General features: G+C 36.9%; 1 pseudogene; it reads left to right on the top strand.

Moving 5' to 3' along the window:
- The window catches only part of LOC122149044, a 53202-nt pseudogene extending 38985 nt beyond the window's left edge, over nt 1-14217 (top strand).
- Nucleotides 14218-15792: the final 1575 nt, after the last annotated feature.

Raw genomic sequence — 15792 nt, forward strand, 5'->3', positions numbered from 1 at the left:
GCAAATGATGTGCTGGATTGATTATTATTATAATTAATGTTTTGGGTAGAAAACCATTTAAGTCTTTTGAGTCTTATTTAGTCTAGTCTAATTTTTCAAAACAAAAATAGTTTGGGAGGATTATGATGAATAATTGTAATTTAAAAAAAATCAAATTAGCATGTTTGTTTCCATCCAATTAATTTCTAAAAACAGTAATATAATAGGTACAAAAAATTTTTCTACCCCCCATAGTGTCACACTGCATTCATCGGGAAAAACAACACAGTTCACACTTCACAGTCATTTGCATAATTATTTATTTACAGCCATTCTTTGGCATATGGGCAAACACATGCATTTTAAACTTTACAGTTAGACATCCCCCAAAACATGAAGTTTAAATTGCATCTTTTGGATCACAAAATATTTTATTGATTGTGGTTGCAAAAAAATTTTGTTATATATTGATAAAAATTTGTCATTATTATTTGACTTTATCTTTTTTTTACAGTAAACATGCTATGATCATAGAGGTTATTCTAAAATTATATATTATATTATATATATATTTGTGTGTGTGTGTGTGTGTGTGTGTGTGTGTGTGTGTTTAAAGAGTGTGAGCAACATTAAAGACCAGTGCTGGAACATTTAAATCGCAGAGTGATAGCTTCTTTTGTGTCCTGAAATCTACTGCAATGATCATCCACTAACCCAATGACCTGACTACAATCAGCTGCCCGCCAGGAATCTGGGATTTTATTCAGACAGTACTCACATAAACACTACTGCTCTTCAAATGCAAGCAGGTCAACATTGAAATACATCCACACCTGCCGTGGTATTACACTATAATCTCCATCCAGCTGTAAACTGTATTATGCATACAATAGAAGTTTATGATTAGTTTTCTGTGCATAGCACTATTCATCAGCATTGTAATGAAGGCTCATTTATCGATACATTGTTTTAGTTTCATGAGCATATCATGACATATTTTGTTGCAAAACATATTCCATACTTAAAATGTCCCCGTTCGTATTGGGGGAAAAAAAATAGGACATTTTCCAGTGCAGCTAACCAAACATTTAGATCAAAGAGTTATCAAAATGTGACCCATGCATAATGCATTTACTCACACAGTCCAATGCTCCATAAAATACCTTCTTTTCTGATTCAGACTCAAACTGTTCAAACCTTGAGATGGACTAACTTCATCTCTCCCTCACTCTGCTCAGGACTACTATACAGACCTCAAACAGAAAGGTCCATAAAAGATGCGCTGCAGAGCTTACTTCAGCTGCTGTCTGACAGGCAGAGAGAGAATAACACACACATACTGGTCCTGGCTTTCAGCAGAAACCTCCAGACCTGTGATGACAATGACAAAGTCATTCACGGTAGGGGGGTTTGACTGCATGCATCATTACATCTGTTTCCAAAAGTCTGAAAGAAACATCAGCAGCAAGGTTTCTTTATCCAGGTTTTTTTGGAGCATGCACAAAACCAAAGCTTTTTAACTGGACTCTCAGTCTCAGTAGTAATTATAGTTTCAGCACTTTGCCTTCTGTTCAGGGGAAACAATGAGTACAGTGTTTTATTAAGAAGTTAAATAAGCTTCCTTCCCTAAGAAGAATGTTGATCAAATTATAACTTATATAAGAAGTCTCTTGCACTTAAGTCTACAATTACCTATAATTTTGTTACTCCGCGGGCAGTACAGTGAGAGTGATCTTGGGCATTCCATGCAGAGGATGTGGGAGTGTCAGGACCAATCACTACCATGGGATCTAAACAAGAGGCAGAAAGAGTCTGCGATTACTCCCAGCCCTGGAACCAGCTCCAGCATCCCAGCAGGAACAGCTTTCTTTGACTCTTCAAAATGAGGAGGTGAGGAAAGTGCTACTGTAGGAGTGACAGAGAACTGATAGCCCTAGGCAGTGTTATACCTACTATTTCGTCTATTTTTGCATGCTCTGGGAATCAAGGTCCTTGTGGTTACATATGAATCCTTTATAAATACAGACCCGTTTGCTTCCCTGATTGGGTGGCTTTGAATAGAAAACAAGTGCCTGAAGGCCCGTTTTATGCCTGTCAAACCCCAGATTTTATAAGAGTGTACATATTTACAACTGCATAACAAATACTTAGCACTGAATAGAAAAAAAAAAAAAGAAAAACAGGAAATTGGATTAATAAAATGCTCCACGCTCTCCAGTCCACAATGGAATACTTCTGTTTATTTGCTGATCAAGCTAAGCACTTAACTGTTTTGTGACTGATGCAAACCTTTTGCTCCGAAAACTTTAACATATTCAAATATTATAGGTTCCTGTACCTCATAAGGATACAACACATTGGTGTCAGATCTTTAAATTTCCAGAGCTGAAGAAGAAACATCATATAATCAGAGGTAAGTAAAAAAACTGTTTAAATTTTTTAAAGCATGCCCATCTTAATCAAATCATAAAGTTTAAAAACATTTACATTCATTCAAGCCATGATATACAGTAACTATTATTCCAGAGATGCATGCTTAAGAAATTGCAGGCTTACATATTGACAATAAAACGCTCACTGTTGTGAAGTACCATCTACTATCTCAGTTCACTTCTTCCGTACTTACATTTATAGACTTTCATAAAGCTTGTGCAATTTTCTCTGTCAACAGTTTTAAACAATTTCCTGTCAATTGAGATAATCATAAAGTAGCTCAACTTCAGACAAGCTTATGTTTTAAAAAGTAGCTACATATAAAATATATATTTGCTGATACAGTAACAATAATTCTGTCATGATTACTATAGTCAAAATGATTGACACTTAGCAAATAGTTTGGGTTTGGCCGGTATGGTTCTTGTTCTGTGGAAAAAAACTCCCCTGCCCATCTATGCGGCCTCGTCATGAGTGAGGAGGAGAGCAGCAATAACCCCAGGGTAAACAGAACAGAACAAGCAGATATCATTAATGTTCTTAATGATATTTTAAGTGTAACACATTATTCAAGATAAAGTGAAGACTGATTCAACAAGAAACATCAGAAGCCAAGTCCTGACTGTGGCGATAACGGAGGAGTTGGGGATGGAGGAGGGTGATTTGCTCTTGAGAGCAAGTGATAAAGCTGCTGAATAATTCTGAATAGACATTATATAGGAATGCCGTGATAGGTTTCATATTCCTATAGGTAGCCGATGCAAGCTTGACTCACGTGACCTGCCAGAACTAACGCTATACACTTCAGTTTGCATGACCAAGTCAGAAAGATAGTACAGCACCTCGAATTGGTGAATCATTTTTGTGATTCTATTAATTTCTGGATGAACAGATTCCCTTAAATGATTTTCTGATGCAATATGTGAAGAAGGACCACTGCAAGCAAACCAATTCACAAGAATCAATCAAACTTTACAATACATCTGTCACATGTATGTTTTGTTTTGGTTTTGTTCTAGTTTTCCTTGTTTGACCTAGTTTCCTTTGTTACTATTTTCCTGCCACTAGTTTGTTATCTTATGGTTAGTTCAAGTCCTCCTGGGAACTTCGTATGTACGAGGAGGGAAGTCGTGCTGACGACGTGAGGTGCGTTCAAGTCAGTTTCGTCGGCTGAGAGAAGATGGCGCTGTACCTTCTTTTAATGAATAGCAAGAAATTACAGCAAGGTTTAATAACTCTGCTTATAGAAAGAAGTGCTAAACGGAGAGATAAAAAAATGTTAAAGCCATGTGCAATACGTTGCTGAATCAAACCTTTTCTCGTCTAAAGGTGCACAAATGTTAGGATTTTTAGTTGTAATTCATTAACTTTGCTGCTTATAACAAGATTAATGATGATCATGATAAATGACAGTTTATAGATCAGTAAACATTGAAATTCAATTAAAATTTACCGCTTCAACTACAGACGTTGCATCCATTGATTCGACCATATTATCACTGACACGCCTCCAACCTCGTGGCAGATCGGGGCTTAAAGAAAATCCTTCGAGCTCCCCACTGGTATTTACCATATTGTAGGTGGCGTCTCATGTGCATTCAACTCGTAAATACGATCGATAATAGAGATGACTTGAACGCACCATTAGTTACTTCATTGATTTGATTAGTGTCTGCACCTGTTTGATTGATTTGTTTCAGTGTGTTTAAGCCCTGTGTTTCTCTTCTCTGTTCCTTGTCAGTTCTCGCGACATGTAACCTGGGTTGTTCAGCGTGTCTCTGTATCCAAGAGTTTGCATATATTGCAAACTATTAAATTGCTGCACTTAGATCCAATCTCTCTCAACTTTATTTTGCTTATGTAATGAATCAGATCCAACTCTGTGATCTTTACAAATTCTTAATCAGTGTCAGTGCAAAATGCTGAACGCAGTTTTGGTAAGCCGGTTTGATTATTTTTTTCAGCATTTAATATTCATTCTACTGGAATATGTAGCGGCCACCCATTTTTTATGAAAGCTGTTGTTACTCCTTGCGGATGCTAAGTTTGCTAACATATTTGAATCTAAAAAATAATAGATTCTCATACATGATTTAATTTCAAAATGATGTATGTTTTGTACCTCATATTGGTCGCTTTTTACATGGTTTATTTTGCTACAGTATTTTAAGCCACCATGGCGCTTGGTTTAGATCTCTCTTTCTTGTTCTCTCTTTTCCCCTTCAGCTTCTTTTTTTCCTCTTCACACCTTGCTTATTATTGTCTTCTGCAGCCAAGTATTTGTAGAGATTCAGACATGTTACTGAAATTATACTCTCCTCTTCCCAAGATGAAAGAGAGTCTTCCCATAACTAAGCTTTTCAGGTTTTCTTAATTAGAGGCAGAATAGGTACTTTATTCATATTTTAATCATATAAGATAAAATACTAGAATTAAGCATCATTCTTTCAGGCTATAATTTTGTCAGATGCCTAACACCTTTAATTTAAATGAATTAGCTTGTAGCTCACCATTTTGTGCCCATGGAAAATTTAGCTGTGGAAAGACAGCATGCATTTATCTCCTTGAATGTCTATACCTATGGCTCAGCTCCCACTTTTTGTGAAAAGATCAGTGCTGCACACCAGCAGAAGTGAGCCGTTCACATTTATGAATTCAACCCATTTAGTTTGCAGCAGTGTTCATAGTATGGTAATTTCCGGCTACAAGACTCTACAATGAATAGCTTGTGCGAGTCCTCGTTGTTTCACAGATGATGAAACATACAGACCAAAAGTGCACTACTTGTACACATTCTTTACGAACACTCACTAGGAGCAGTGCTATTGTTAATAGTCTTTAATCATGGCGCACTACTACTGCTTTGGGTTTACAGTACATTGTAAAATGGACCATGTTTGAGTTATTACATTAGAGCCTCCATTTAATCTAGTCATTCAACATCAACCTGAACCACTGAAGAGACAACGTCACAAGTGAATAATTATTTGACCGTGACCCTACTTTGTCTCTCTTTTCCTGTCCTCATGCTATAACACTACATTAGCCTGGAATTCGGAGAAGAGAACTCCAGGGAGCTGTTAGGCTGAGAGATGCTCCTAGCTCGCTGCCCGCAATGACCCACAGCAGTTGTCTGGAATGGAGTTTAAATGACTCCTGTGTGACCACTCGCAGTTTCATGGAGCAGTATGTTAAGTTATAGCTGATCAAACAGGAGCAAGCATTTGTACAGACACTGTGCTCTGCACTGTCTATATTCAGGCCATATTGTACACCTGTCCTTATTCAGTTCAAAAAAACTTCATGTTATTTGATGCCAGACGAGGCTATCTGGGTGTAACTTATTCAGACAGGTGCTACTAAGATCCATCAAATTTGGATGTAGGATGTACTTTACTTTAGAAACAATTTCACTCGAGAAATGCTAGTAAATTTCACAATTATAAGAAATGCAGTGAATTAGACACATGAAACTGTGAAGCAAAAAAGCCCTTTTAAAAGTGCACTCATATAGGCATTATATGACAGCGAAAATATTGCTTGAAGTCTGTGATGCGTTTTAAAAGAGGATGCTGGATCAGGGACATGGCTGTTATGGTAATACACACGATACAAGAATGCTACTAACACAATACAGCTCGATCATTAAAATGTTCATATAGATGTTAAGGCGCTTTCCCCAAAAATAAAATGGCTCTCAATGGTGTAAAACCAAGAGAAGGTGGAAGAGGAAGAGAAAGGAACGTCATTAATTTTATTCAGACCACTGTTTCTAAGCCCAAGGGTCCCCATAGCTCTTAGGGCAGAATACGACCCCCTGTAATAACCAGGATACAGTTAACTCTGTTGCGAATGTTGTATTTTAGAAAATTCCAAGTTTCGCGGAACAAGAAAAATGCCACACTGTCGGAGGAAGAAAAATAATTCTAAATCCCCCCACGTTCCTATATCCAGAGATTTATCCAAGCTAGTTTTAGGCTCAACAGTCCACACCACAACAGAGGTTGGCTATGTAAGAGGCAGTAGTCACGCGAAGATATAAAGAGTGGCATATGTAAAAAGATAACTCTTTTATTCCTATCTTTACACGGCTTGATCCCTTTATCAAAGCTTGGAACAGTTGTCGTGGGGGAAAGTGTTGTCTGTGTATTGGATTAAATAACTTAGTAGTGGTAGTGTAACAGGCGAATAAATATTAATCAGTGGTTGGGTTTTAACTTCAAATTTATGCTGTGTAAGAATGTTGTTGTTGACATCTGGAATTTGAATTGGTGAACCGTGTAGACAGACAATTTAATTTTACTGAAATTTGTGACAAATATAAACAATGGCAGGCATTAACATTTTGGACAAATTAATTTTGTTCATTCTCTGATATGCAGATTACAAATTCAACACTGTCAAAATGATGCCATATGATTAATATAACCATAAAAAGAGATAATTTTTAACCAAACAGCAGCACAAAATGTCCAAACACATAGTTTGACATATTTATTGACATTTTTGATATATCATTTTCAGATTCAATCTATACTATGCATCCTAATAATAAACCAAATAAATACATTTCATAATTACTTAGTCCTTCATAATAAGGTTTTCAGTACTGCTAAGTGAAATTTAAGCACTTTTACTATTTTACCTATTTGAATTTAATACCCTTTTAATTCCTTAAATTCAAATTCAAAAACAAATTCTGGCATCTTATCTCAGTTTCAAATTCAGAAATAAATTGGAATACAAAAGGCATTCTCAATTCAATTATGAGAGCATATTCCTCTCTGTTTGTTGTTGTTTTCAGATAGAGCCCAATGATTCAAGAAGGGTCATGAGAATCTGGTTCATCACATTCTGCTCTACCAGTGTGACAGCAATCTGAACAAGAGTGAGATCAAAACAGAGGACATGAATGCTACCATCCAAAATATGCCAGACTCGTTCTTCACCTGTGAAACCGTCCTGTTCGCTTGGGCTTATTGGGGGGGAGAGGTGGTCACTTCATAGTTCATTTCAAGTTCATAATTCATTCTCATAATAAAAAGAGTTTCAGATATTGAAAAGAAACTATTTTTATCCATTGTAGGGCTTCACCTTACCCTCCACATGCTGGAATGTCTATAGGAACCTCAACAGACCCAGTCTATGTTACAGATGGAGATTCACTTTGATAACCCATCTTTGCAAAGGAGGTATTGTATGTTATGATACACTTCAGTTTAAAACCTGCCTCACTTGCTGCCCTAAGTGACATAAAGACATGACTAAGTCCTGAGATTTTTGTGTCGTTTATTGTATTTTATGTGTCTGTTGCATGAAGTGATCTGTAGTCTCCAGCTGGTATATTACAGTGATTTTCAGCTACTAAATAATGAGCTTTTCTGTAAGGGGGTTGAGTCATGAACCTCAGAGCTGCTTCAGAGTGAGTTTTAATCTCACCACAGGTAATAGTGGACAGTTCAGGCCTGGTTTGTACTACAGCCCCAGCCTGAGGCGCTATGATGCTGGGGTCATCGAGACAGGAGTGTGGTCAGTCTCTACCACATGCTGCCCCCCAGGCATGCAGGATTTATATTACAGAAGGGCACTGCCACACAGGAGTGTCTCAAGAGGTGGGACAGCAAAGAATAAATAAATAAAAAACACAGGCATTATCATGGTTACACTCCATTTACACTTTATAAGATCATATTTGAGACCTACACTACTACTGAAACATTTGAGATAACTATGGTTTCCTCAAAACCCCAGACCAAGTAGATATATGGAGTATAACATGTGTCTCTTTTCCTGTTAAGGCATTAGACAGCGAGATGGCCAGTGGAATTCATGTGTTTGCAGTTCTGCTCCATGCTCACCTGGCAGGAAGGGGCAATCAAAGCCAGACATTTCCGCCAGCAGGTCGAGCTCCAACCACTAGCCTCAGATGATCATTTTGATTTCAACTTCCAGGAGTTCCAGCCGCTCAGCCAGGAGAGGATCATCCTGCCTGTCAGTCATTTTCAGTCCATTTCAGTTTCATAATCTTCATTGCTCCATCTGAGGGTGAAATTGATGTTGCATTAATCATTGTGCAGATACTGTACAGTGAACCTCACAGTTTACGTTACTGATTTATGGAAAACCTAAGAAAATAGCAGGGAAATTTCAAAAATGGTGAATTCTAGGCCTGGAAAGTCACAAAAAATCAAATGGTCAGTAGGTGTGTGGCTGTCTGAGGTAGGCTACATCCATACAGTCTGTTCAATATGTTGTAGTGGTGTGTACCTGGGTGGTCAATAGTGGTTAAACAATAAAATCTGTTCCCACATATTCCCAGGCAATATAAGAACTCCAGAAATCACTGGTTATTAAATTTAGACATTTTAGCATAAAGGCACAATATAGGGAACAAATTCTGCTTTTATCCCTCGCTGTTTAATTCTCATTTGGGTCAAATTAAATATGCCGTTTACTCTGACTAAAGTCTTTAGATTGTTTTCATGGCTTCGAGATTATAGCTGAGGGATTGGTAGTGTTTTAACAGTAAAGAATTGAGCAATTATCATTATCTGCTCCAGTGACTAAGTTTAATATACAAGCACTTTGTATTACCTAAGAGTGGTGTAATAAATTCAGCCTTTAAGGAGCACACACTGTGCATCTGGAGGACTGCTGTCTGATTAAAAGGGCCCACAGGCGAGAGATGACTCATGTGTGAGTTGTGACTTGTTATCCTGTTCTGTTCTATGACAACAATCAGTGAGGTTTTAACAGTTTATACTCAAATGAGTTCCAATGGCCTATTCTGTTTGACAAGCACCCAACAGTGAGCATAATAGATGAGCAAATGGTTTTTGTAATTCACTTTTAATATCTGTGTGTTAACCAACATGTTTTTCTGTCACCAGGGAGATTCTCTAATCACTGAATGTAGATATAACACTAAAGGCAGAATGAACATGACCTGGGTAAGATTTGGGCTTGTAAAGCCTTGTTTGCTTTTACTGACAACAATTATACAGATTTGTGTCATATTGTTTGGCTAGGTTTTCTTTTGAATTATACCAATTATAGAGTTATTCATGATAGAAATCCTGGTTAACAGCAAGCATATTCAAACATAATATAGCTGTTGAGTCATGATGTCCAATTTGTAGGCAATTTTAGGGGCTAATTTAAGTTTCCTTTGCGAATTTATAAAGGGATTTTTAAAAAAGCATTTTTTTTTTTTTACTTTCTCATTTTGTTTATCAACTTAGTTCACCCAAAAAATTCTGTCTTGATTTGCTCACCCTTAATGTCATTCCAAACCTGAATGACTGACTTACTTTCTTCTGTTGAACATAAATAATAAATTAATTTCACAGAAAGAAAAAGACATACAGCTATGAAACAACTCAAGACAAAATTTTAATTTTTAGGTGGGCTATCCCTTTCAATTGCAAATTAGCTCAAACATGAATTGTTTAAACTGCTATGCCATTTAAAAATTAAGAAATCCACTGCACAAGAATGCAAATTCTGAACAGAAACATGCCTTTGAATTAGGTCTGTGAAAGACTGCATGCTCTTGGCTAAACAATGTGTCTGCAAACAGCTGCAGGTCTGTGGAGATGGATCCAGCTGCTGACGTTTTCCTGTACACATTCAGCCAGTGAGCTGCACTCCTGATAGGCAGAACTGAGCTGAGCTGCTTTTTCTCTGTAGACAGTCTGCAATCTATAAACATCATGGCCAAATCACTGGTGTTTTGGATTCGTATTAGAGAGATCAAGATATATTAGCTGCTCTGTGCATGTCAGTTCAGTTTGCTCAGTACTGGACATAATCTGTCACAGGCCTCTGACTGTAATAGTGCTACAGATGCATTATGTCGGTGTAGTATTTCAAGGTCTTGACCCTAGTAATGTGGAATTTTTTTATTTTTTGTCTACAGGGAGGTCTTAGTACTCGGGATGAGATGTGTTTTGTCATATCTGCTGTACTACCCCAGGGTTAACCTAGCCAGGTGTGAAAGTTTACCAGAAATCACCGGCCAGCTTAAATTCATTGGGGTCAAAGAGATCCAGGAGCCTGTTACGTAAGTCTGAGAAGCCACTTCAGTGAAGAGGGTCTTTGTTAGTGGCAAATACACATATTAACCTCATAATGATGAATAAGTACATGTTGCTGTAGTATGACTTCATTGTTTTATCTCAGTATTAATTATAATAATCCCTTTTTATACCCAATTTTTATATTATGTGCAATGTTAAAAGTACTTTAAGTGATTTCATGCCACGTCAGTCCAAAAATATACCAATTACCTGACAGATATGATTGTATTAAAGGCATAGTTCACCCAAAAATTTTAATTCTTTCATTAATTACTCACCCTAATGTTGTTCCAAATCCCCTAAGACTTTTGTTCAACCTCGGAACACAATTGAATATATTTTAAATTGAATTTGATGTTACTCCAGTGGTTCAACTGTAATTTTCTGTCTGAAGTGACGGGAATGCTTTTGTGCGTTGGAGAGTTAAGAAAATATGTGAATATAGTGAATATATTTATGAATATAGTCATTTAAAATTGTTTTGTGAGGATATTGGAGTCAAGGACAACCTTGTCTTTTTTTTTTTTTTTTTTTTTTTTTTTTTTTTGTATGGCTAACACATAAAAAACTAATTATGCAAAATAATTAAAATTATCTCCTGAACTGCACTCACTTCCATTTTCCTTTTCCTTGTCCCTTAATTTCTTCTGGTATTTTCTAAATTACCTTAATGTCAAAATTATTACAATAACAATTTCATAATTACAATTTGTTTCGAGATCTCTGTTTAAATGAGTAGAAAGACATTTTTATCGGTCATAACTTCTGAAGAGAAATAATGCAGACACTAGACAAAGATGAATCTCAAGCGCCTGTGTTCGCGCACACTTTCAAATTGACTAATTTGAAACTTTGTAAGTACTTTGAAAGCCTCTGTGTTCCACTGTAAAGCCCTAAATGTTAGAGACTTCAGAATCATTAATCACTGTAGGTTTAAAAAAATGATCAGTAGAATAACAACGTCTAGTAAACAGTTTGTTAATTATGATAATAAAATAAAATAATGTAACAAATACAGTTTGCAGTATCAAGCCAGCATAATGGACTGTTTTTTGTGCAGTTTTTTTGTTCTGCTATAGGTTAAGGTGGATACTCCAGGCTTTAGTCTGGTTAAAGTTCCATAACAGATAACATCACTTATAGCTCCTTTAAAATGAAATTTGAAATGACAAAAGGAGGTACAATAATAATCAGAAAGATATATAAATCGGTCATAACTTCTGAAGAGAACTGTGGGACATACAGTAGGTTATGAAACAAAAGAAAACAGAAACAATTGGAGAAGTAAGACAATGGAAAGCAGAAAAAGTTAATTTAAATGAAATCAACTTGAGACAATACTGTGACCTGTGAGAGACCTTCCAATCACAGATAGTTCACACTAACTGGCGTCACTATCATAGACCCGTAATAGCTTAACAGCGATTGATTGATCATGATGGCTCGCCGGATGATTAGATGATCAAATGAGTATAATTGTTTTCACTTATCCAAATGTTCTGGTTGTCATGTCAGCAAAAGAGCTTTACAAGATGTGCCATCTTTCTCCCATCAGAAGTACAAATTGTTTGTTGGACCCAATGCAACATCTGGAAAATGGGTCATTGTAAAATCTGTTTGTCAAAAAAGAAAGACACTCTGAAGCCACAAGGCCGTCAGGACAGATGGTAACAAATCTTGTTCATCCCTCTTGCGATTTTAATTGCTGAGATAAAAATAAATCTTAAAGAATTCTCTCCTTTCACATGTTTCTGGATTTTTAGTTGTGCTAAACTTCATCCTTGATTTGAAGCATGACATCTGTGGGCATTATAACACCACTGTTGTATAACCCATTATGACAGCAACACATTCAAACATGGTGGCTTTTTGAGATGTTATCGCAGCCACAGTATAGATCTAAAGACTGACTTTATGAATTTTAAGGGAAGGTTCATGTCTCAAAGCAGCTGCGGCTCCCAGGTTCTGTGGACGTCTGCTGAGCGTTGATGTTTTGTATAGATTCCTTTTACTATAGAGAAAGAGATGTGTGGTTTATGTCTGCACATTTGTTTGTGATTTTGCGTGTGAGTGGGCGAATGTGTGTTTTGTATGGACGTGGGCTTGTGTGTACGTCTATAAATGAGGAACATCTGAAGGGCCCTGCTGGTGGAGTGTGTTTATTCGACCCCCTGAGGCTCACAGCAGTATTGTGCTCAGATGCTGGAATAAGGGGGATTAAAAGGGGATAGACCTGGCAACTCTAAACATATTTAGTTTCAAAGCTCTGCCCCCAAGCGCCCTCTGTCTTTCGATCGCCACACTACACATATAAAACTCACTGAGCAGATATGGTTCCCTCAGGAGTATCTTTGATCAGTGAGTAAATTAATGACACTCAAAACATCATATATGGTATGGGGAATACAGTTAATGGTACCAAATAAATGTATAAAATCATATCTATATATTTTCAATTTCATCATTTCACATATGAAGTCAAAATTATTTTAGTTTCAGAGAAGCTAGAAAGATTAATTATTACCTTTTATTTACAATTGCAATATATTTACACTTAAAAAAATCTAAACTGCTAAAAGGAGTTTAAATGTACTTACCTGAATCAATGTGAACTATGATATTTTCATTAATATGTGTAGACTTTCTACTATGAAACACAATTTGTGCTGTTTGCTGTTTTTTCTTGCAATTACTGCCATAACTCTGTTGGAAACTATTGAAAGACTTAGGGAAACAAATGACTAGAGAATTAATATCACTTTGGAAGTAAGGTTCTGATATTAAATAAATGTACTAAACTATCTCTTTTGCTCTTTGAAGAACCTGGCCTTTTGTGATTAAGAGTCCTAAGAAATACAGCAACCTCTCCTTCACGGAGGGCCCATGGACAAATACAAGTGGACAAGGAAGAGAGGGAAAGCATTCATGACGCTGTTACGCAAAACTCCCCATGAACGTTCGCTGCTCCAAGATCGGCCAGGATGAGTGGACGGTGAGTGATTCTGATTACACATGGGGTCTGTGCATCATCCTTTTATTTTCATTCATTTTAAAAATGTTCTTAGTATTTTTTGATTTTTGATTTTTATAGAATATAATTAATAAGGCATCTAGGACATATACTGACACCTAGTGATGTGGATGCAGAATAATACAAAATTGTTTTTTGAAACTGAAGGCACGTTAAGTGTGCTGTTCACTGTCAGTCAGCTTTTTTAACCGTGAACAAAACTGAAAAATAAATAAATAAATACTGAGTGCACAACTGCATTATAAAGTTTGGGGTCAGTAAGATTTTTCTCAAAAAAAATATTACTTTTATACTTAATTTAAATTGCAATAATATTTCACAATATTGCTGTTTAAACTGTATTTTTGATTGAATAAAATGCATCCTTGGTGAGTATGAGAGACTTCTTACTGACCCCAAACTTTTAAACTGTAATGTAGCTCATCCATGTCAGAAAGTTGATTCAAGTTATTTCTGTCGCTATTAGATTCAAGGGGATGATCATCTCGCCTCCAGAGCTGAAGTCAGAGCAGACGTCTGCTGCTGTCGTGGCCTGTGGGAATGTCTCAGAGATTCAGTGTGGACGCTCCTTTGTTCTGCTCCTCACTGCATGTCTCTTGCTCATACTACAGACCTGTCTACACCTCTAATGTCTGGTGTCATCTCAGCCCCCTACTCATAAACATACATACAGCAGCTTCCAACCGGGCCAATTCAGTGTTTTTCCAGAAACAGTGATGCTCAAGAATTTACATCTTGCAGAGTAATATAGAGTAATTGTGACTCACCTCTTACCTAGCCTAAATGAAGTTTATCACTAACACTGATCACAAATGTGCTTATTCATGAAGGATGTTGGCATCATACATACTTCACATGGGAATATCCTTGGTTAGCTGATACTGCGGTCCTGACAGCATTCTAACAAACATCTTACCATAGTTGTAAATCTTAATAATCATACCACATGTCTGAAATAGGCTGTCATACTCCAGCACACCGCAACTTATGTCTTCTGGGTTGAAGGGGATAGTCCGCCAAAAATGAATTTTTTTGTCATCATTTAATCAACCTCATGTCATTCCCGTTCTGTATGACTTTCTTCTGTGGAACCCAAAAGAGAGATATTTTGACAAAATTGTATTGGTGTTTATTTTGTACAATCAGTTAAAGTCAGTGGGGTCCACTGTTGTGTTGTACCAAAGTCCCTTAAAGACAATGTCACTCAGTGCCATCTTTGAAATGCCTCTCGTGCAGCTCCTATCTCTTTGAATGGGAAAACATCAAATTCTCCAAAACTGTTTGCCAAGTTTAAGATTAAATTTTATATTTGAAATAACCAATGAAACTCTAAAAAGAGCTGTCTCATAAATGTTGTTCCTTTTGCTCAATAGCATTAAAAAAGCCTATTTTTTTAGGCTAGGACCTGGACTTCTAACGGCAGCTGCAGTGCGATCTGACTTTACAGATTACCGATTGCTCTTTTACTCAGAAGGCGGGGCTTCATTCTAAAGAACAGCCATATTTGACTTTCATTGTAAGGACAAAAACAGTCACATCTTCTTCATGAGCACTATCATGCAGGCTTCCACACAAGTTGTGGGGGTACATTTTTCAATACCTTCCTCTCAGTCATACTGGTAGATAGTTAAAAGTTAAAAAGTGAAAATTGCCTTTAAAAGTCACTTACTGTACACATGAAAATGCATTTAGTCCAGAGCTCTGCCAACTGTGTTACTCTCATTATAAGCTAAATATGTGTTTCGTAATGGAATGCACATGTATCTTAGGTAAACATGTTAATTGTGTTTGTCTTTGCATTGTTTTAATTTAGTTTGCTTGCTTGTTGCTTTTAATGTTAGGGTTTCCTTGTTCAGCCAAAAAGGAGAATTATTTTTTCTCATATACATAAAAGGAGAATATTTTACAAATGTCGAATGTCTTCTTAAACAGGCTCTTCTTCGAGACCAGAACTAGTTAGGAGTATTTTACAGTTATTTGAGATGGTAAAGTTGAAGCTGAAGGGATGTGATTGTTCTGAAGGCTCGCAGTAGATTTATCCAGTGTTACAGCTGGGTACTGTAACCCCACTGTTACCGCTTGGGAGTCCCTGGTACAGCAGGGAACATCTCTTGCTAAGGCCTCAAGGCCCCTCTCTCACTCTCACACACCCCTACACAGCAAAAAAATGTGCCAATGTGTGCTTGAGAATGCCACAGAACGGTGTCCTTCCCTCAGTCTCTCATTCCTAACTCTTTCCAACCAGCCACAAGATGTTCTTCAAGAGCGGTA

This window comes from Cyprinus carpio, chromosome A20, assembly GCF_018340385.1.
Source record: "Cyprinus carpio isolate SPL01 chromosome A20, ASM1834038v1, whole genome shotgun sequence".
In the NCBI taxonomy this organism is placed as follows: domain Eukaryota; kingdom Metazoa; phylum Chordata; class Actinopteri; order Cypriniformes; family Cyprinidae; genus Cyprinus; species Cyprinus carpio.